A 23,594-nucleotide genomic window follows, 5' to 3' on the forward strand; every position below is an offset into this window, starting at 1 on the left:
AAGTCCCTGCAGCCAGCTTCCTGGCTGAGAGGAACACATGGCCATTATCTGCTCCAGAGCAGAGACAATGCTTTGGCTCAGTCTCACAGCCTGAACATCAGAAGGATGAGTGAGAGCAGCAAACCTCCTTTAAATAGTTTGCCTCTGTTTTCAGATTTTTTTTTAGGAATACAGACTATAGCACATGTGGAAAGAAAGAAAACATTGGTGCTCCCATATATATCAATTTATGTTTGATTATCTGCCAATGACTTGTTCAATGCATAAGGTAGAAATTCACCAGGAAGTGAAAACTTAGAAAAATTAAAATTAAACACCCAGACAGTCAGTTCCTTACACAGTTCTTTTGCTGTCTAACTTTGCAAAACTCCTTTGGCTAGAGTTTCCCAAAGTCATCTATGGATTTTACATGAAAGAAAAAGTACAGGGGTGGGATGATGAGTTCACGAGCAACAACCTCCAAACGGGTGAAGATTTAAACCAGACTTCTTCCTGTTGATCACACAACTAAAGCTGCATTACTGAGAAAGCCAAAGAGAGAGACACTTTATTTCAAAATAATGAAATTAGGGAGTAAAAGAGTATACTTTTTGATATTCTCTTGCCCTGGAACGGTTATCTCCTCACGTACCTGGGGCCTGCAGTTAACCTAAATGTATGGGGCAGCAGATCAGTTAGCTCAACTAAGAATCGAGAACATCACCTACCTAATTATTTTCACTTTATTAAAGAATGTGTCAGACTTAACAGCAAATCAAAATAAATAAAGATCAGTCTGCTTTAGTCCCCAGACCACTGGTGGGCCTCCCTTGGTATAAATAAATGGAAATAAAACCATAGAAAGTCCCTTAGTGAATCTGGTCCATTTTGATGTAAATGGCAATCCTGCTAATAGTTCATTTAGTGCAGTGATTCTCAACCTTCCTAATGCCGTGGTCCTTTAATACAGTTCCTACAGGTTGCAGCCTACGGTTGAGAACCGCTGACTAGTGCTAGCTAATGCCAATTCCAAGATACTTTATCATTTTACTCTTGTGCAACTAAAGTGTCACTACATCAAGGTCAATTTTTAAGCATTACCAATCACTATGCCAATTTCAGGTGATATATGTATGCCCCCTCCACACATTGAGAATGTCCACTTGAAACCTTTCATCTAAACACCAGAGGCTGAGCTGGGTAAAAACAGCACATCATAGCTCCACCCTTCACAACCCAAAGTCTTACTGGTAAGCTGTTACTCTGTGATGCAAGCTTTCAGGTCTGCATGTATAAGACTTAGGACTAAATGTTAGAGTAATGATTGACACACTACTGGAAGTAATCCACCCATCACCTGTCTGGAAGTGGCTCCTGTAATTGTGACTGAAGCTGTTGATGTTATGGTTATTGTCAGCATGGTTGGCAGAGATGGTTCTTCCCTCAGACTCTGAATCCATCCTGTAAGTGTTAACTCGGGTTTAATATCTAATACATACAGCTAAAAACCAACCTGGGAACAACTCCTCCAGGCATTTTGATTCAAAATCAAAATACAGTTTGAAAAATTAAAATCTAGTTTGTCTGCACCTGACAAAAATTTTTAAACCACAGTATAAAATAACAATAAAAATATTTCAAAGAAACATTATCTGATCAGAATTGCCTTATAATCTTTATATACCAAATATGATTTCTTTCTTAATTTATTTTAAAATACAAACTTTGGCAAATATACTTCTGATTGATGTGGTATCATGTGGTTATGGTATCATTGTAGCAAAGAGAATTTTTAATGTGTGTTTTTGTTTTATATAACTAAAGGGATCGATTAATATTCAAGAAATTGTAAATAGACACAATCTAATAATTTATAAACAGGAACACAGTCTTTACAACTTCAGAGATCTAAACACAAAATCAAACATTATTTGTGATTGTTTGATTATTTGTGACTCAAATGTTTGAATATGTATACAATATAGGTAGGATCACATTAATTTATTTGAATTTTGGAGCAATTACATTATTCATATCTGGGTTTTTTTTTGAGACAGAGTTTCACTATATTGTCCTTGGTAGAGTGCTGTGCCATCACAGCTCACAGTGACCTCTTCTAACTCTTGGGCTTAAGCAATTCTCTTACCTCAGCCTCCCAAGTAGCTGGGACTACAGGCTACTGTGATTTGTTGGTTTATTTAAGTATTTAAGTATTTCCTTAAAGTGAAGCCTCACTTAAACAGAGTGATTTTTTGTTTAGCAAGTTTGGAGTGATATAAAATAGTAAGAAATAATACAAATGTTAAAGAAAGCATCACAACAGAACTATAGAAGTCCAAATTTAATTAAAAAAAGAAAAGAAAAGAAAAAGAAAACCAGTGTCTAGAATATACCATGTTTCATTATTTAAAATCGTTAAGATTTTTGTTCAAAAATAAAAATTTGAATACAATAAAAAAAACCACAACACCCAGCTATTTTTTGCTGCAGTTGTTATTGTTATTTAGCTGGCCTGGGCTGGGTTCAAACCTATCAGCCTTGGTTCAAACCTGCCAACCTCAATGTATGTGGCTGGTGCTGGCAAATTTTATATAGAATTATAGCCAACTCAATAGGGTACAAACCAAATGAGCCATTTTTTTTTTTAAATACAGAAATTAAACATAATAAACTTTGGGAGGGGAAGATTCAAACCAGCACTTCTCAGATATAACATTCAGGGCATATTATTGAAATGACTTTATATAGTACAGTAAACCTTCTATATTGCAGTAATACATGGCTTAAAATATGTATTATAGTCTTCTATCCATTATATTCAAAGTTTGTTTGGAGAGTTTCCAGAGCAGACATGAATTTACAGGTGAGCATATAACAACTACAAATGAAAAAAATGTGACAGATACAAAGACCCATCCCTGCTTTGCTTTTTTAAGGTGGAACAAAGAAGCCTCCACAAGAATAGGGATAGCATCCTTTGTAGAAACATATGGCCTTCACCCATTCTGCAGATAATTAAATCTTCACAATTCTGTTGAGAATGAAGTTGTAGTGTAGGGCATAGGTTTTGGAAGTCACAGTCCTTTAAATTCTATCTCATCAGGCACATGACCTTGGCAGAAACTATCACCTTACTTTTCAATGTTGAAAAATAATATCTATCTAACAATGTTGGTAAGAATTAAGCTAGTTAATGTACACAATGAACTTGTGAGATTACAAATAATTTTCTTTATAGCATTCCTCTATATGTGTGTGTGTGTGTGTATAAAAGCTCCCTCTTACTGAAAGACAGAATCACTTCAGTTTGGTGTGGATTCTCTTGTCTTTGAGGGCATTACAACTGTTATATCAAAATTGAATACTTGTAAATAAAATGGTCAGCGAAGTGAAATCTGTGGCTTGGGGCCTATTCACACTACAAACATTCTAAATATGTTTTCTAAATAATTTAGGGATTAATGACATTACCAAAAAACACCCCACTTTGATTTTTAGCACTTGCATAGGTCAAATTTAACAATCACAAAACAAAGTCAGTGATGGTGCTCGTGTAATATCTGCTATGTGGTTTTTTTTTTCTTTGCATTACGTTAAACTCATCATTACTCTTAGTTGAGTATTTAACACTCAGGTGAACAGACACAAGCAGAAAATTTACTGTCAGCATAAGATTCATCAACAGCAATTATTTTTAAGAAGCCTTTTAGAGAGATGGCATTTTGAAACGTTTCTGTTTTAATGGATTTTTATCCTCAAATCTTAATTTTAAATTATGAGTTATAGAAATGGATCTGTAATCTCAACTGCTTTATGAGTAACATGGGGGTAATAATAATTGCTTTGCCCAATTTATAGCTTGTTGGCAGGTTTTTCTGAAAGTGGCTTGAACATTCCCAGCAACTACACAAATGAAAGATATTATTATTAAGCTGCTCCCTGGAAGGTACAGTAGCAAGACTATTTGATTAAGACACTTTGTTATTTATAAGTGTTATTGGAAAAAATTGTTTTAATGCTAAATTTAGAGCTCTAATAATGTAATTACCATAGCATACGTCCTGATGGTATTTTATGAAGCAATTAAGTGTTTCTACAGCTTATTAAAAATGAGTATATTATCTTTAGCACCTTAGTATGAGTAGTATAATTATATTTATATCAAGAGTTGATCAGTAAATGAAAAATGAAGCTATAACACAATATTATGTGTGAATGAAACAATTATAATGTTTTTAAGAATACACAGAAATAAAACATATGAACTGGGGAATGAGTTGTGTGGAGATAAAAAGGAATTCTAAATGAATGAACACTAAGGCAAGAGCAGGGCCTTACGCAGACCACACCAATCATTCCATAATGATTCCTCCTTGAGGAATGTGACCACCTTGACACCTGATGTCCAAATAAACAAATTAGCAAAACAGTGGCTCTAGTGTATGGGCACTAGGGTCTTGCTGAAGAGCCCCCAGCCTTCTGCTACCACCTCCTCAACCTGCTCTGCTCTCTGGGATGCTCCTGACAAGTGCAGGAGGGGCTGCTGCAGAGTGACCTGGGGCTGCCACAGGGCCCTCTCGGGGACACCAACACGATAGGAGGTCATCATTCCTGCAGCACGCTGGTGCCTGTGAGTGTTGAAGGCTTTGGTAAGATTTGGAGTTTCCCGTAGGTGATGGAGAGCACATGGTTGCAAAGTGAGAGAGGCTGGGGTCTGAGGCCAGTCCCAGCCCTTACTGCTTCTGAGACTGCAGGCAGGTTGGTTACACAACCACACAGAGCACTGGCTTTCTCCTCTGAACAGTGGAAACAGTGGGACAGCCAAGACTCAAGAGATTCTCATCCATCTTTTAAGTGCTTAGCAGAGGGCTAGCATATGGTAAATAATTAATAGTAAACATCACTTATGGTTGCCTATCACCATTACCATGTAAATGAGATTTCCTCCTACTGACCCTCACCGTGCTACTCTTTGAAAGTAGGGTTGAGTCTATAGACTTTCCCCTTTGGTTCTTGGACTGACTCACCTCCAGCTCTTGGGTCTGCAGCCCCTCACTAGCAGATGACATTAGGCAAATATGGGACTCATTTTGTTCCTGTTATTTTCAGAGGATTATAGATAATGGTGTTGCATGCAAAATTGCTTTTTATTAAATCAGTATTTATACTGATGTTTATTAAATCAGTATGAGTTTTACTAAATCAGTATTTATACTGATAAATGGGTGAGATGAGCACTTATACTTAATTATTTTAAAGTAATCACTCAAATTCATGATTTTAATTAGTACTTTACTAACCACCAGAATAAATTAATGTTTATTAATATATATAAAATAAGAACAATGTAACTTCACTGTATTCTAGTATTACTAAATGCACTGAGGTCGACATTAAGAAATGTGGCCACTGCTACCAGCTTAATTAACTATGAGAGCCAGGGTAAATCCCCTGAGGTCTGAGTTGATCTAGAGTCCTAGTATAAAATGCTGTGGAATCACAGGTTTTCTCTAGCACTAAAAAAATCATGGCCTGACACAGCAGGTTTATTTTAGGTATACACAAAAATAATCATCACAGAGAAAATGAATGAATAATCAGTGACAGAATATGTGTGTATATATACATATATATGCATATATTTAGTTCATTAAATATATATGTGTATGTTAAAAATTGTTAAAAAATGTAAACACTGAGAATACATTTATATATAGTTTGATACTTAGGTGTCCCAATTTTAAAAAACAATTAATTTGCTATATTTAAATTGTAAGTCAAAAAGTCTAAAAAAAAAGTATAGCTGTTGTTAAAAAAGACAACTCAAATAAATGCTTCCTTGTTTTTGCTCACTGTGGCCAACTTTAAGGGAATGATCAATCAGAAACATAAAGCATCCAAGGCTACAAATCAAGATTAATTCAAAGGTCATTTTTTTTTCTTTTTTCTTTTTTTTTTTTTTATTGAACGGTAACTATGTACATTAATGCACTTCTAGGGTACAGTGTGGCCTACAGATATATGAAAAAATGCTCACCATCAAAGGTCATTTTAAAAAATTCAGATAATGAGAAGAGCAGAACTAGCCACTTAGTCCTCTGTATATCTTGAGTATAGCTAAATATATTACACAGTTTAATATGGTTTCTGACTGAGATATGGCTATTGACTTTAAGTGAGCATGTTAATTAAATGTTGAAATACCTTTTTGAAAAGCAGGTTATTCATCTAACTTGTCATCCGACTTGGACCTGGGACAAATACACTGTATAATATTGATCAGTAAATCTTCTTGTTCTTGGATTTACTTCCCTATCACAATCATAAGACAGTTTTTACTAAAGTTCAGGGTATACTGGTGCCGTCCCTGGTTTCTCAGAGACTTTCAGGGGTTATGTCGCTTCTAGCACATACTAGGTATGTTGCAAATCAGGAATTCTTCAATGGTAATACATGTATGCTAATTTGAATTTTATTCTAGGGTCCCAAGACTTTCACACCTTTCTTAACTTTCACAATCTTTACCAGTGTTTAACACATAGTTGGTGTCAAGTGAACACTAGTGAATTGACTCAATTGCCAGAGTCAGTCTTCTGCATACAGGCAGTCCTCAGTTGGATGACCTGAATTAACAGTGTTTTATATGTATGAATGGGCTCCCAAGGTTCCTCATAAGAATCACTAAATTAATAATTTGGGAACAAGTTTTTTCCATGCATGTATACAAACCCTCATGGCAGAAGCAGTTGGCGCAGCATTTTTATGGAAGCAGTTAGTCTCATTGTTTATGTGGTCACTGAGAGCATCACTTTCATCTTAACATTTTGTTTGCTTTAGTGAGTCAGTGTTTAGGCTTATTGACCAAACTTCCAAAGCAGAAGTCCACTGCAATTCCAGGTGAACTGGCAGCAAAGAGAAAGATAATCACAATAGAAATGAAAGTAGAAATAATTAAGCCTTTGGAGAAAGGCCAAACACCATCATTCTTTGAGAAGGCATTAGGCTTTTGTCACTTGACTATCAGAACAATTATAAAGGATAAAGTGAGAATAATGGACTGTGTGAAAGATAGTGCTCCAATGAAAGCATCAATTATTACTAAGCAGGGGAGTGGATTAATTATTGAAATGGAAAGGCCAGTATTGATTTGGTTAGATCAAAATAAATGTAACATTCCTATTAGCTTCAGAATTAAAAGAGCATAAAAGTTTCTGTAACTTATTACAGTACAAGGTGTTATCATTATTATGGTATTACTGTATTATTACCACATATGAGCCATTATAGTACTGGTATTATTGTTATTATTTCCATATATGCACCTTTCATCGAGGATCTGAGTTACATACAAACCCGACCTAAAGATCTTCTTAGGAACGTAGCTTGCCCATAACCTGGGAACACCTGTACTATATTGAGTCCAATCTCTCTCAGCCAGCTTCCTTGTCCCACCATACAAACCAGCATTTCCTTTCTTTTGCCTGGTCAGCTTAGAGTGTCTGCTGTATTCCATCTTTAGACTCATTGGTAATTACTGGATACTTCCCCCCCAAATACTGGGCGATTCAATTTAATTGGAGTGTTTCTACTTTTTCTCATCCCTAATGATCCCAACCCACCCAAATTAAGAATTTATGTAGGAATGAATGATGTAAGTGCTTTTGTTATTCTAATTGAGGATGATAATCATCTGTTTGGTTGGCATGTTTACTTGTCAGTAACTGACCATCAGATAGATTTAATTTATTTATTCCATTTTAGCTGAAACCAGATCTACATATTTTCACATAAGAATAGATGGGCATTAAACTGGATGATTTATGTGACCTTATCCCCAAATATTAAATACTGTATATGCACATAAAAGTAGTTACAATTAATGTGCTATTATGGACAATAACTCATAGCCTTGATAGTCTAAGCATAACTATGATAATGGTTTCAGAAACTTTTAAATTACTTATTCACTATTTTTAATTTTAGTTTTAACAACAAAAAACATTTGAAAGATAAGAACAAATTTCATCATATTTTTACCCTTACATTCTGAGAAAAAACCTTCTCTATAAAATATCTACTGCATGAGATACATTCACATATTTCTGTGTGTCTCTCACACACAGTTTATCAGTGAATAATCTTGTCAGCATTAGGAATAAGAATGCAGATAAATCAGAGAGGCTGAATACCTTCTATGACTATAAATGAGTCATATCCACTTATTTTGTCAGGACCTGGAAACAGAGTAGCTAGATTTTAAAGATTCCCCCTGCTTAGAATAACATTAGGGTTGGAAAATAAGACTTGCTTGTAGTTAATCTGGCCATGCACAAAAGTTTTGTGTCTTAGAAATTTGTAAAATAGCAGCAACAGTATGAGGTGCCTAGAAGTTTAGTGTCCTAAGGTTCCAAATTTTCAATCAAACTGAACTCAGTGGCTTATAAATGTTGCTGCCCAACCAGGTTCTTTGTCTGCTGCTCAAGAGGAAGCCAACACTGAGAGACCGCAGAGTTTACAGCAGAGAAAGTTTATTCTGCATTGTGCTAAGTGTGGAGATGGGAGGAATTTCTCAGCTCTGCCTCTGAGAATTTGGGAGACAGCGTTTTTAACGACATTTGGTAGGCAGAGGATAAGGCAATCAAGATCTGCTAATCAGCTGGTTTGGGGGAAGACCATTGGTATGGGCTGCTTCCTTGGTGGGTCAGCCAATCCACTGGAATGTGGGACAGGTTCTTGGATGGGAGGGTCAAAAGACCAGCTGAGTCAGTTCCTTGGTCTGAGTGGGTCAGTCAATCTACCAGAATATAGGACCTGAAAGGTATCTTCAAAAATTAGCCTTAGGTTTCACAAGGGTGATGTTATCCACAGAGAAAGTTAAGAATTTTTATGACTACTCACTATGTGAGTCCAGAGTAGTAGTCAGGGGGACAGTGACTAATTATTATCATTATTTTTAGCTAGGCCTATTCTTTCATAGAGTTTGGGGGGTTCTCACCTTATCCCAGTTCTCACCTTGTACCTCTGTCAATTTGTATGGGCTGTTTCATAGACTGCCTGGTATCCCCAGAGTGACAGAATCCAACAACACAGAAAAGTAACCAAAAAGTCTATCACCAGGGCCCAGTTTTTTAGTCAGCATACTATTAGCAACTCCTTTATTCTCCCGATAGTAAAAGTAGAATGGTTTGCTAAAGTCTGGAAATTCTAATACAAAGGAAGAAACAATAGATAAGTACTTAAATAAGGACTTGGAAGGCTTGTCAGCTTCTTCCAACCACAGCAAAGCTGCTGGTGATGCTTCTTGTACCATCTCAGCTCATCTTCAGAAAAAGCAGGAATCTACTGATTGCAATTCTCAAAACTGGTGAATTTTTTAACCTGTGTGTGTGTGTGTGTGTGTGTGTGTGTGTGTGTGATATGTGGCTTAATATTTAAAATAAGAACACTGTAGGATGGAATTATTTTTCATGGGACAATCAAATGTGCTAAATTCTTGTCTTTGCAATGTAAGTGTTTAGGGAAAAGGACCCAAACTCTATAAAATAATTTAAATAGGTTTCTTCTAAGGCAAATGTGTAGGGCAAGAACTTCTGAAAAAATGTGTCTATGGTAGGTAAGTTACAGTTTTGGTTTAATACATTCATGAGATGTTGCTGAGATGTTGCCTCCTGTCACTGTTGGCCAAATGAAGAGACAGGGAGTAGGTCCAACAAGCATTACTGTCAGAGGCCAACAGTTCTGGAGAAAGTGAGAGTAGGCTCTCAAATCTGTTCTATCTTTCCTTCTCCAAAACCACATAAAAGTTCAAAACAAAAACCATATTAATCTTTACTTTGAACAATAATAATTAACCCTTATTTTAAATGATAATCACCATAATCTATGATCTATAATAAACAATAATTGGCATTACTCATGACTCAAAACAACATTTTTAATTCAAAAGTTAATCTCCTAACTCACCCACTACTTAAGATACACACTTTCAAAAAAAAAAAAAAAAGAAAGATATACACTTTCAGGGGTAAAAGCTGAATTTACAAAACAAGAATAGAAGACACAAGGAGAAAGTCATGTAGGATCTAAGCCAACCATACCAGCTGCGTTGTGTTGGCCTTGGCCTGACTGACTCCATCTTGTTCTCACTACATCTACTTTTAGAGACAGGAATTACATGTAACACCCTAAACCAATACCAGATATCTCAAAGCCTGGGGGTGGGGAGGTTGTTACAGGTTTTTGTTAGGTTTAAAGAGTCTTTCATTTATAATTGGTTAAAGAAATGACACTTTGTGTAAAGGCTTGAAATGTTTTCACTTAAGACAAGGATAGTAGATAAACCATCACATATTTACTGCAAGTGTGGTTTAAGCTTTGTTTTGCGTGGCCTTAGGTATGTTAATAAATTACAAAGGATATCTTCAAGAAAAGAGGGGGGCCATGACTAGGCATGTCTGACCACTCTTCTCACGAACAGCAACTCAGCTTGTAGGTTTTCTGGGGTCCCTGTGGTCAAGAGTGAAAGGTGTGAACAGTGTCACCCAGAGACTAGGCCATAGAGGAGATGTTCAGGCCAGGTTTATTGAAAGGGGAGGGTGACCAGCCTGGACAGTGCAAAGATGGCATGTACACCCAGGGGCAAACCCCTTTTATATGGGGCCATAGTAGGGTGGGCTCATTCCATAGATTTCCTATCAGGTTAGGGGCTTTTGGCCTGAACTTCTCAGGAGTTGGGGTAGTCAGATCTTTTGTGTCTTTGTCTTAGGAGGAGAGAAGGAGGAGGGGTAGGGGGAAAGGGTTTGTACATGGCTGCATTAGGCCCCTCAATAAAGAGGAGGATCCTTTGGTTAGCTGGGACCAGAAAGAGATAAGAAAATTTCACCCCAAAATATGTCTTTCTAGTATAAAGGATATTTGGAATTGAAGGCCATTCAAGGTCAAGAAACAGTAGAGGAGGACTTCCCTCTATTAGCACAAATTGGACTGCCTTGATGAGAAGATCAAAGGGGACAATTGACTCCTTTTCCCTCTTCCTGTTATCCAAAATCATTTCAGGAATGAAGGTCAGGAATGTAGGTGGACCTGGCCCAAATCATTTGGGTCATAAATGCTGTCTCCCAGGTTAATCTACATGTCAGTCTATTTCTCCCCCATCTATTTGTCCTCCCTAGCAACCTCCCTAGCAACCATTTATCACCCTGCTCCTCAGTCTACTCAACCCAAAGGCCTGTATAAAGATATCTAAACTCCACTGGAAAATTGTGTTATCACTCTGATTTCTCCCTGCGTGCATGGTAAGTAAATCCTTTCTTTTATTAATATGCCTCAATCATGAAAATTTTCAGGGGAAAGGGCAAGTGTCTCCTCCCCTCTACTTTAGTTCACATAGGGATGCTTTATGTCCTTGGTAAGCTAAACATTGTAGTAAAGTTAAATTTTCTCATCACATATAAAGTATCAGCAGCTATTAATAACTCATCCAAATATTGAATAGTAGTGTGAAACATTAAGGTGAGGAAAATTACATTAAGTTCTCTTGTACAGAAAATACCTACAGAATCCAGTAGTTGAATCTCTAAATCCTAAGGAATCCATTGGCACAAATATTGAAAGCTGTCATAGGTAAATGCAAAGTAGAACCTTAATTCCTGATTCAAAGGTACAGAAAAGAAAACTGGACATAAAAGTCTAATATAGAATAATATTAATATTTAGTTGACACAGGTATTGCAATTGAAATAGTAGCCAAATTGGGGGACCACATGAAGAATTGAGAGTGCATGCAGTGAGAATAAGATGGAGTCAGTCAGGGTTGGCTGAGATGACACAGCTGGTCTGCTTAGTTTAGGTCCTGCCTGACATCCACCTCTTGTCCTCTATTCTTGTTGTTTTGTAAATTCAGCTGACCTAAAAATGTGTATCTTGAGGAGTTTAGGCTAACTGATTTAGGAGATTAACTTTTTAATTACAGATGTTGTAATAGGTCGTGGGTTATGCTGATTATTATTTCTTATTGTTTAAGATAAAGGCTAATATATTTTTTGTTTGATTTTTTATGTATAAAACTGAGGTTTGGGGAATGGAAGAGCAGAACAATCTTGGAGAGGTTACTGTCACTGTTCTCCAGACTTGTTGGCCTTCTGACAATAAAGCTTGGTGGACCTAATTCCTGTCTCTGCATATTGGCTGGACAATGATAGGTGGCCAGACCCTCTTCATCTGGTAACAGAATTGCAAACATATTTATTTCTATAAAATCTTGTACTGATCTATAAACTGGTCTACCTTCCCTGTCAAATTTTCCTCCTTTCTTTCACAGGCAATATGGAAGTATTACAAAGTGAATGGCCCTTTTTTATTACATCGCATTTTCCTAATTTTCTTTTAAAAATTACAGATTCTATTCCTTGTGATTGGGCTTAAGAAAAAGGATATCACTTTACATGTGGCTGTGGATTTTCTTTGTTATAACTTATATAATAGAACTGATACATTTTACCAAACTGGTATATCTGTTCATAGGGCTAATAAAGATGGATCTATTTCTTGTAATTAGGATGGATTTATTTCTGGTAATTTCTTGCATTTTTTCCTGCTGCCTGATAAGACTGTCATGCTTCCTCATTTTGTTACAGAAGGCACATATTTACCACGTCAGAGGCCTTGCCTCCCAGCAGTTTTGAAACATTTCATCCAGAGTGCAGAACAGGGTGGCCATTCGTTTCCACAGCAGGTCTCTTTCCAACAGACCACCAGGTGCATCAAGAGACAAGACGAAGGTATGCGCCTCTAACCAAGGGTCTATTTGCATGAGAATTTTACAGAGGAAGAATAAACGGAAGGTTGTTCAGAGATACAGCTTTAAAACAAAAGGGGTCATAAAAAATTACAGAATACATGGCTCTGGGGGCCACAAAAAACAGTAGAAAAAGATTAAGGTGAGGGGGGAAAAAAGACAGACACAAGGTTCTCTGCTTCACAGCTTGGCGGTTCCCTCATTATGTCAATTTTGCACATTAGTTTGCACCATTTGCCAATTATTTTCTGTCTGATTTCTCAGGTGGTAATAAAGCTTCAGACTTTCATTGCATCCCTCATAGCTTCCTTAATCTTTTTTCCCAAATGTCTTGAGTTTTTAACATAGTGGCATACTGACTTTCCATTAGAACATTCTGTCTTATATATTGTTGGCTCCCAATAAATTGTGTTCCCTTTGTGAATAATTCTAACGGTGCAGGTAACACTGCCATCTTATATTTCCCTATATTTTCCTGAACTGGATGGCTGCCACCCACTGTCTGCCCTTGCCATCCAACTATTTTTTCCCTGCCAATTCCTGGCAGAGAACTCCCTGGCAAAAAGGCTGCTACAAGAGCGGAGGTCAAGGATATATTCTGATCTTCTCTTGGATGGATACCCATTAATTTGGAACGTGTTTCAGTGAACTACTGATAAAAGGCAACAGGGACACCCCTGGCTCTTGAGTGCATTATTACATCACTGCTAGAGGTGGCTACCTGCAGATAAAGCTCCAAGAAGGCCACCAGTAGCCCCTCACATTGGGTTTTCCAGCCATAAAGAGCTCTCCAGTTGTTGGGAAAGGTGCATGGTTGGCTTCCTAAAGCTATACGTTCCCTGATGAGGGAAGCCTATCACTTGGCTTCCACCGCACCTGTTCTATTCATTAAACAAGTCAGCCAGAAGCAACATTTCATTCAGCACCCCGTGTACATCCCCCAGCATAGCTGTATGTTGAAAAAATGCTGCAGAGCACTTCTGCAAATTTTTATGAATCTTCTAAGTGCAATAGAAAAGAACTCTAAAGATGAGTGATATCAACTGGGGGGAAGACCACTGGGGGGATTTTGGCATTTGAGTTGTTAGAGCTTCAAAGGGGGTAAGGCTGGTTTTCATCATGTTGAGATGAAAAATAAGCTGGTTTATACAGCACTGTAGTTTCAGTTATTTTTGCCACAGTAGTTTGACTCTGTTTTTATTCTCTTTTCTCTAAGTCACTAGGGCAATCACTCACCAAGCCAAAATCTTTATTCTAGATATAGTGTCTTGCCCAAGTTCTCAATGACTCTCTGATCTTCCCTTTGTGATTTAGGGATACTAACCATGTTTCACATGTTTGGGTTAAAGCAGCAGTCTCCACTCCATCCTTTTAGGCATCAGGGACCAATTTCATGGATGACAATTTTTCCATGGATAGAGGCAAGGAATTCAGGATGATTCAAGCACATTTCATTTAAATTGTGCACTTTATTTCTATTATACTGTATATATAATGAGATAATTATACAACTCAACATAATGCAGAATCAGTGGGAACCCTGAGCATGTTTTCCTGCAACTAGACGGTCCACCTAGATCATCAGGTATTTGATTCTCATAAGGAGCATGCAACCTAGATCCCCTGATGCATAGTTTATAGTAGGGCTTGCACTCCTGTGAAAATCTAACACCACTGGTGATGCGGAAGGAGGTGTAACTCAGGCAGTGATGCAAGTGACAGGGAGCAGCTGTAAATACCGATGAAGCTTAGCTCACTCACTGGTTGCCCCTCACTTCTTGCTGTGTGTCCCAGTACCTAACAGACCAAGGACCAGCACTAGTCAGCAGCCCAGGGGTTAGAGACCACAGATCTAAAAGGAAGAGCTGACATCAGGACCAGGAAACCCAATATCATGACATTCCAGTAAGGCTGATAATTTGCCTCCTCTACAAGGAAGTCATCCTAGATGTCCATAGCCATTGAGATCCATCCATCCATCCAAGAGACCATTACTTCTCTCCTCTTACGTCCCAGATTAAAGAAAAGAAATATAATGATCAGCAGAGGAAACAAAAAGGATGACAGCAGAGAAGGAATCAGAACCTGGAGCCAGCAACAGGTTTCTGCTTCTTAATCTATTCCTCCATTTTCTTAACTCATTCTTTATAGCTGTTTTTTTTTTCCCAGAATAATTTTCATCCTAGAAATATAAATAATTCATTTCTTTGGGATAGATACTTTTTCATAAAATTCTTGTGTATGTACCAACTTGTCTTCCTCAAAAGAGCCTTTCTCTGGTCATTGCAAGGGAGAATTCTCATAATTATACCTATTCTAAACATGACAGACTGAAGTAAGCCTTCTGAGAGAGAGACCTATGGGCAGCATTCCGGACATCCCATATTTTTCAGCCATTAAAGCCTAAGCTGTATCAGATGGGAACTGAGAGCCCATATTACACATCTTGCTCAATAATGACTCAAAATTTGCAGTGAGTGTTTGAAATATTCCCCATGAACTCAATCCTGCTGAGCCAAAGGACACAAAGGGAGACTTTAAAGCAAATAGTCAGGGTGTCTTATGTGATCGAAGGAAGCCACATTTTATGTTACATGTATTTTATCACAATAAAAATGTTTGAAAAAGAAAGGGTAGCCACAAATCCTCAGACAAACTCAGCCAGTAGAAAGGCTACTCAAGAACTCTCATCCTCATTACCAAATTGGTTTTTTTGGGGGGGGAAGAGGAGTATCAAGACCCAAAGGAATATGCCAATTCATAAATATAGAAATAGTTGATTTTTGTTATTGAACAAACAAGTACCCTGAATGTGTTCAGGCAGCCAGCAAGTAGTTACAAAGCTGTGGTGGTTGTTCAGATTTACTAATATGCAGTTAATATACATCGGCCTACTTTTAGAAAATGGCAGACATTCAGTTTATGGCAGTAATTACATTGAGTTTACTCTGATGTTCTGTTTCATAAAGTTCCTTATCGAGCTTGCTCTGATGTTAAGTTCTTCAGATTTCTTTCTCAGGATCTATGGCTGCCCCTGACAGTGCGTTAGTACTTAGGATTAGTCACATCTTTCAACATTCCTCAGCAAGGCTGGGTTAGGCTCAGTTTCCCCATAGCATGAATCCTCTGGGTTCAGCTGGGTGTAGTTTTCTGGAACAACTATATAGACTGATATAGACAGTTGACCCTTGAACAACACTTTGCAGGTCCTCTTACACATGGATTTTTTTCAGTAAGTATAGTCAGCCCTCCCAATCTGTGGGTTCTGCAGGGCTGACTGAGGGCAGGACTTGAATATGTGTGGATTTCAGCATCTGAGAGGGCTCCTGGAACTAGTGTCCCCCATGGATATGAAGGGAGGACAGTAAATGTTTTTGAGAGCAATAGTATTACTTGTGCTTACAATATGTGTTTATAATATGTGAATATAAAGTGCGCTCATATCTTCATTAACTATTATAGTTTTTTTAATAGCATACATCATGTTCAGTATGGAATAACCTGAAATAAGCTCATATCTCAAGAAGAAAAAATTGGTTAAAGAACACGAGCTGTCTTAAGCACATATTCCATTTTCCAATAATAATTTCAGCCATGATCTATGTCACAGCATCCCAAATTGGTCCAAATGCCATGGCTGAAAAATTTAATAATTTCCCAATTAAGAGACATACATTTATCACCTAAATCCTAAATCAGTAATAACTCTTCCCCAAACCTAATTTTGAGAACTTTAGTTTATTTTTTTCCCCTAAAATTGTAACTGTCCATTTCAGTGTTAATAAACAATGCAGTAATTGAAATAAAAATTCAGGTTCTTCTCAGATTAGAGTCTTAAAATATATTTCACACTGTGTTTATAATAGAAATACGTTTATTATCCCAGGAGTTTGCCATTGTTCACAGAAAAATAACATGTGGCATTTTTAAGAAGTAGAAATTTTGTACTTAAACAAAACATTAATTTAAATAGAACCTAGCCAGATACGTTTTAAGAAGTAGAAATTTTGTACTTAAACAAAACATTAATTTAAATAGAACCTAGCCAGATACGTTTGAAATCTGTTAAAATCCAATGGCTAAACCTCACAGAATTGTGTTTCAAGCTGTTTTGGAAGTTTTAGTGAAAAAAATCAAAATGTTTTTCTTGGCATTTAAATGAGTCTGCAATACTGCTAAATCACAATAATACTCATGTAATTAACAATAAGTTCAAGATGAATGCTTCCTATGCACAACAAGTTAATTATTGAGTTGGAAGTAAAAGGAACATAAATGTATATCTGAAAAGCAAATTGAAAAAAAGCAGGAGGCATTTTGTTCATGTGCCTACTCTTTGCCAGGTATAGTGGCAGTTTGTCAGGAGTCCAAAAAGCTGACCACCCAGGAAGACAACCACTCCCAGGAGGTCAAAACCCTGAAAGATGTTCAGTTGATTCCAGAAGGAATAGGAATAAAATGCACTTCACTCATTTTAATTAAAATGTTTCAATTTTAACATATTAGCTTCAGATTTTATTATGTGGGGATAAATGTTTTCCTTTTTCAATTGTTTCTATTAGTGCAAGACTATAAATCTACATTTTAAGGAGATTCTGTTTATTTCTTTTCATTGTTTGCTTTTAAATAGAGAATAACAAGGAAAAAACAAAATATGATTTATAAGCTCTCTAGTTAGATACCCTATTGACAGATAAAATAAACATACTAGTGAGCCAACAAATAAAATACTATTACATGCTTAGTTAGAAAATTAAAATACTACAAAAAAGTTAAGATAAAAAATAAAAACGTGAAAGCCACCCTTTCACGCCACCCCCAAACTAACCACTCTTGAGGGTTTATTGTGATCATCTTTCCTTAGCCTACATTTTCCTCTAGGAAAGTCCACTTGTCTTCCACCATGCTTTATTACTTGCCTGCCTCTTTCCCCCTTGGGTTTGTCTTGCGACTGTGGCTGGCCTGGCAGGATACCCCACGGCACCTAGCACACAGACTGTGACTGCTCAGCTTTGTAAGGTTGGCCCCTTGGCTCTGGGCCTGTGTGAGTGCTCCTGGTGCTTCCTCCCTCCTTACCTGGGATCAGACTCTGTAACCAGAAGCTTGGGGGACAGGTTCTTTCCAGCCTAAGGGTGAAGGGCAGGAGCATTTTATTAAATGCTCAGTGCTGGGTTCCTTCCATCTGGTCTGCCCTTATCCCATCCTGTGTGGGTGCTTTCAGACTTCAGAGAACTGCCAGCCCAGTGTGACCCCTCAGAGAGCTGGCCCTGTCCAGAGGAGGGCAAGAGAAAGACAGAGAGAAAGAGAGAGAGAGCTCTCCAAAGGAGCACACATGGTTCTCAGCCTTTTCCAGGGCCTCAGTGTCCTCCAGAAGATACTTCTAATTCATTTTATCTTTAATCTTCTGTTTGGCTAAATTACTTCCTTTTCTAGACATCTCTAGCAAAAAGAAGTAATTATCTCTAGGTTTGAGTCTCTAGGATAATAGTCCTGATAATCTCCAGAGGTTTGAGTCTTCTCATTTTGTCTTTTCCCTTTTTCAGTCCAGATTCACAAAAATATCCTTTTCATAGTATTTAAAAACAAAAACAAAACTCTATCTGGTCATTTCAGGATAATTACCTCTTTAAGCTGCTTCTGCCTTATTTCCTTTCACATATCTAAATTGGGAGCTTTCCTTTAATATCACCCTGCCCTGTGCTTTTCATTTTTCTCTCCACTAGAGTGTCCATGGACAGGGGAATTAACAGCAGCTCTGAATTGAAGCCATTTGGTCTTGACTAAGCTTCAAGCCATGTGCATTCTGGATCTGCCACTTAAGGGGATATTTGCGATATGGCTGCACTTTTTATTCAGAGATGCCAAAGAAGGTTTGGCCAGGAACTGTGTCCAAATTTATTGCTCTAATTTTGAGACAGAGAGTTTGACAAATATGGGACGAGACAGTGCTGAATATTTAGAATTGTGACTCTTCCACAGAATCCAGGAGGTGTGGCTGCTCTGTGTTTGGAATAAAATGTGTAATTAACCTGGCTGAGAAATTCTCAGAGGAATTCATTCCATCTTTATTTAGGCTAAGTTACAATGAATAAGCTTGATGCCATCTCCTCACTTTGCTAAGCTTCCATTTTCCCATACACCTGCCTTCATGGAAACTAAATGTGATAAACAGAACATTTCAGACTGTGCCTGATACATAAGCACGGACTCAAGACACCTGCTCCTTCCCCCCCTCCTTTTCCATGTGGATTCTCTTTCTCTGTCCACTCCAAGTCTGGCTAGATGAAGATTATTTTCAAAAAAATAGGAAACAGGACTTGCGATTACCACATCAGTGAATTCAAATATCATTTGAAGAAAACCTTTTCTTTCATGTTTCAGGCTGTGGAATTCTTAAAGCTGCAGGCAAATCTGAATCTTGTCAGAGAGTAGGCTTGGGACAGTATTAGATGGGCTGTCTGTTGGGGTAATGGGACCTGTCCCAATGCTCTGCCATTATCACTACCCCACAGGAGCCAGTGCCTGCTGGACTCTTGTTCTGTGTCACAGATCTTTCAGTCAATGAATGTGTTCTCTCTTACACAGTTTTCCACAGGGATTTCACAGCCACCTTTCCACAATTTAACACGATAGGGTTAAAAAAATCAATTTTTTATATCATTCATCCAAAATATATGTTGTCTTTCAACATACATAAAATAACAGCCTTGGAACTATTGAATTCACAGGTGTGAGGCTGAAACTCACTGCCTATATTGGCTCTTCTAACCCTGAGTTGATTGCATTCCGTTCCACCTTTACTTAAAGTTCACAGAGAAATTTATCTCCCCATGATAATGGCTTAAGTATGCACAATATTGCTGTTTAGAAATAAATAATCTCACATTGGGGGACAGTGGTAGACAATAAGCAGCCTTCAGATGAATGGTCTATTGAAGTAAAATAGCAAATTTTGTTCAGAGAATAATGTACTGGTACATATGTAGATTAATTTCAAAAGGAGTCTGTCTTATGCAATACTTATTTTGAAGTTATGGGTTGACTCGGTAATTGTTAACATGGTATAAAAGACTTCTAAAAACATTGGAAATATTTACGTGTCTAACACTGGCTTGCAGATGGCCACTTTCTCACTGTGAACTCACATGGGGGAGGTTTCTCTCTGTCTTTCTCCCTTTTCTCTCCTCTCTCCTTTCTCACTCTCTCTCCTCTTTCTTTTCCTCTTCCTGTAAGATCACAGTGTTATGAAATTAAGGCTCCACCCTTACAATTTCAATTAACCTAATTACACTCCCTAAAGACCCTACCTCTAGATATCATTAGATTGAGGGCTAAAACTTCAACATATGAATTTTACAGAAACACAGTTCTGTCCATAGAACAATCCATTTGGATGCTTCTTTTTAAGAAAAAATCAAGAAAAACAAAAAATAGAAACTGTGGCTATAAAAACCAAAATAAAAATCTGTCTCCCAGTGCAAACTTTCTAATATTAGCCTTTAGAAAAGAATAAATTTTCCCATTAATAACAGTCACATTTATTTGTTAATACTCTTGAAAACTAGCTTTTCCCATATAGATTTGGTAAAGATAATTTTAAGATAAAATTTCTTTCATCTACAAATAATAAGCTAGAACCAGTAAATAGTAGGTGAGGTGCTAATTTAGCTTATATAAACGGACGGACAATAAGAACTGTTTCTTATTGACCAAACTCAGGCCAAGGGCCCGAAAGACGTGTACGTGTTACCTGTCTACAATGGCTCTATACTCACTGCAAGCACGACTTTCATGAGGCTAATTGTGTTTTATAAATTGTTATTTAATTCTTTTCAAAAGTCAGAGAAAAAATCCACTAAATTCTCAAGTCTAAGAATTTCAAATTGTCCTAGAAAAGTTTGTCTTTTGATATTATTTTCAGGTATTAGAATCTTTATGAGCCACTTAGGGATCCTTGCAACTTGTGGACAATTTTGGCTTGAATTACCAGGAAGGAGAAAGTCCTGATATTTAACCAGTACTGTGAATAACCACAGCTGCTGAGTGCAAGCCATGGCCACAGCATTGCTAACTGTCCTCTTATATCCTGATTTTCCAAGAAGCATGTCCAGCAGACAGGTTTTTAAATTCACCTTAAAAATAATGCTGATTCTAATTTAGGATAGTTTTTTCAAAAACGTTTTAGACAAATGGGAAAATAATGCATGGTAATTTTTTATTCAAATGCCTCAGAATTGGATACAGTGCCTGCCTCAGTTATGTGACATTATAGGTAAACTTTCCACCACATGTCAGAAAATGTTGCAGGTTGATTTCTTCTTCTGTTAGAAATGTAACCAGAAGTAGCTGTTACATATTTTCATTATTCTGTCTCTATCTATTATCTATCATCTCTCTTTCCTCACCACCTATCTATCCACACTAACCAGAACAACTCTGCCTACTTCCCATCTTCAGGGAACCATGTGGAATTTCCAAGACTTCTTTCTCCTACTCATGAATAGAAGCAACTCTGTCCAGGAAAGAAAAATATAAAACCACTGTTTCTGGCTTGTACCACGCCCACAACTTTAAACCATCCTTTTACAGTTTGACCTTCTTCCCCATGCTTCTCCTGATGCTGATGTCCCAGTGATCACCAACATCATTCTGAACAAGCCTGACACTTTCCTCACTTCTCAGCTTCCACCAGCCTTGGAAAACCTAAGGACCTAAAGTTTCCACCTAAAAGACCCCATTGGCCTAAATTACTCACTATCTAGTTCTGTCTCACACTGTCTTCTCACTGGCTGCTGAGCTCCAGCCATGAAGGAACTTTTTTCTCTCCCTTAACGTCTTCAAGCTGGCCCTGCTTCCTGGCTTCTTCTTCCTCTCTCTGGTCCAGGACGGATGTACCTGTAACAGATCTCTGGCTGGCTTCTCCCACCATCTCATCTTTAGATACAACTTTCTCTAGTTCATCCTTTTCATTTACCCTGCCTAAGATTACTGTCCCCTCAAGCCCCCAGTCATTCCTTCCACACTGTTATTCCTTTACCACTGCTGTTGTTAACAGTACTTATTGTGTTCAAGTATTGTTAATCTGAATAGCTGTTTTTGATCCATCTCTCAATAATGTTTTCTCTTGCATTATGCTCTGAATCCCTAATGCCTAGTACAATACCTAGTACCCTGTGAATTATCAGGAAATAATTAAACTAAGGCTCAAAAAATTGTAACTAATATTTCAACATTCATCTCCCAGATGTTTGTTTATTTATTTATGTATTTGAGACAGAGTTTCACTATGTTGCCCTCAGTAGAGTGCTCTTGTGTCACAGCTCACAGCAAACTCTAACTCTTGGGCTTAAGTGATCTCTTGCCTCAGCCTCCCAAGTAGCTGGGACTACAGTGGCCTGCCACAACACCCTGCTACTAATGTGTTTATTAAACCAATGAATATCTAACTGGAATTTCAGATGGTATGTGAATTATTCAGAACTTACTCCTTTCTAAACACTCTTCTCCTAAACCTCAGAATTCTTAGATGGCCATAACTGTGGGGTACATTTTTGAGTCTTTAAGTAGACATGTAGAAATCACAATTCTGTGATTTTAGATTTTACTTGCAGCCTTGTTCCCTGAGTCTCCTGCCACAGTCACCTCAAAAGGCAGTTGCTATCCTTTAACATTTGACAAATTAAAAAACAAGCTCAGAAAGGTTCCTCACAACTTACCCCTCCTATAATCCAGTTTTCAGATCAAACATCAACTTTCAGTATGGCCTGCTCAGAGTCCAACAGACAATCAATGACAGAGCTGGATTTTCCCCCAGATCTGCCTGACCTCAAAGAGCATGTCCCTTAAGTGAGGGGCACACTTACAACCCTGGCTCAAGCATAACAAAAGCAACCCACATAGCCAAAACATGTGTACCCCTGCAATATTTTGAAATAAAAAAAGATCATGTTTCTAACCATTTTAAGATATAACCACTCAAGAGATCTTAGAAATAATCTGATAGAGCCATTTCATTTTCTTTAAAACCGTTGTTTTGTTCAACTCCCTTGTTTGATCTATTTTTATTACTTATTATCTGCAGGGTCAGCTTCCTAAGCATGCAACCTAGATAGTCCACAGGGACATACTCAGGACCCCATCAATGTTTGGTTTAGTTCTCTGCTTTAGCCTTCGTGAGATTATTAATAATTTTTGAATACGGGGCCTCACGTGCTCATTTTGCACTGAGCTCAGTCCTGTGATTTGGAAGATCGTATAGTACAGTGGTTACTAATGAAGTCTGTGCTAAGACTCATACTAAATGTGAGACTTTGGCCCAAATCTTTCACTTACTTGTGCCTCAGTTTAACTCTAAAATTATGATAATTGTATTTATCTTTGACAACTGCTTTCAGGAACAGAACCTGGCACATAGTTTGTACAAAGTGTTCATTATTATTATTTATATATATGGACATGAATGTGTCTTTCTAAAAAGTCAAATAATATCTAAATACGCAGCATGCAGAGTAAAATAAGTCATCTTGGCTAGTCTGTCCTCTCTCCACACGAGGAATAACCAGATCAGTGAATATGTTTTAAGTCCTTCAACATTATAGTCACCTGTATTTCATTTTTGTACATTGTTGTCTGAATATATTTTAACATTGATGAGATCTTATTTTGCTCATCATTCTCCAACTTCTTTTTCAATTAGAAGATGTATGTTGCGGAAATCTCTCTATTTCGTGAGTTTGGGTCTCACACATCCTTTTTAAGAGCTGCATCATTTTGTAGCTCTAAAAATTAAGGGGAGATTTAACATGATTTCCCCATTCCA

The 23,594-nt window shown here is 37.5% G+C and overlaps 1 protein-coding gene across 1 annotated transcript in view; it reads right to left on the reverse strand.

Annotated features, from left to right (window-relative positions):
• LOC100959238 (contactin-associated protein-like 3) overlaps nucleotides 1–23,594 on the reverse strand; it is a 204,117-nt gene that overhangs the window by 107,203 nt on the left and 73,320 nt on the right. The window lies entirely within an intron of this gene.

The sequence above is a fragment of the Otolemur garnettii genome, unplaced genomic scaffold, assembly GCF_000181295.1.
Source record: "Otolemur garnettii isolate 467f Iridium unplaced genomic scaffold, OtoGar3 scaffold00088, whole genome shotgun sequence".
In the NCBI taxonomy this organism is placed as follows: domain Eukaryota; kingdom Metazoa; phylum Chordata; class Mammalia; order Primates; family Galagidae; genus Otolemur; species Otolemur garnettii.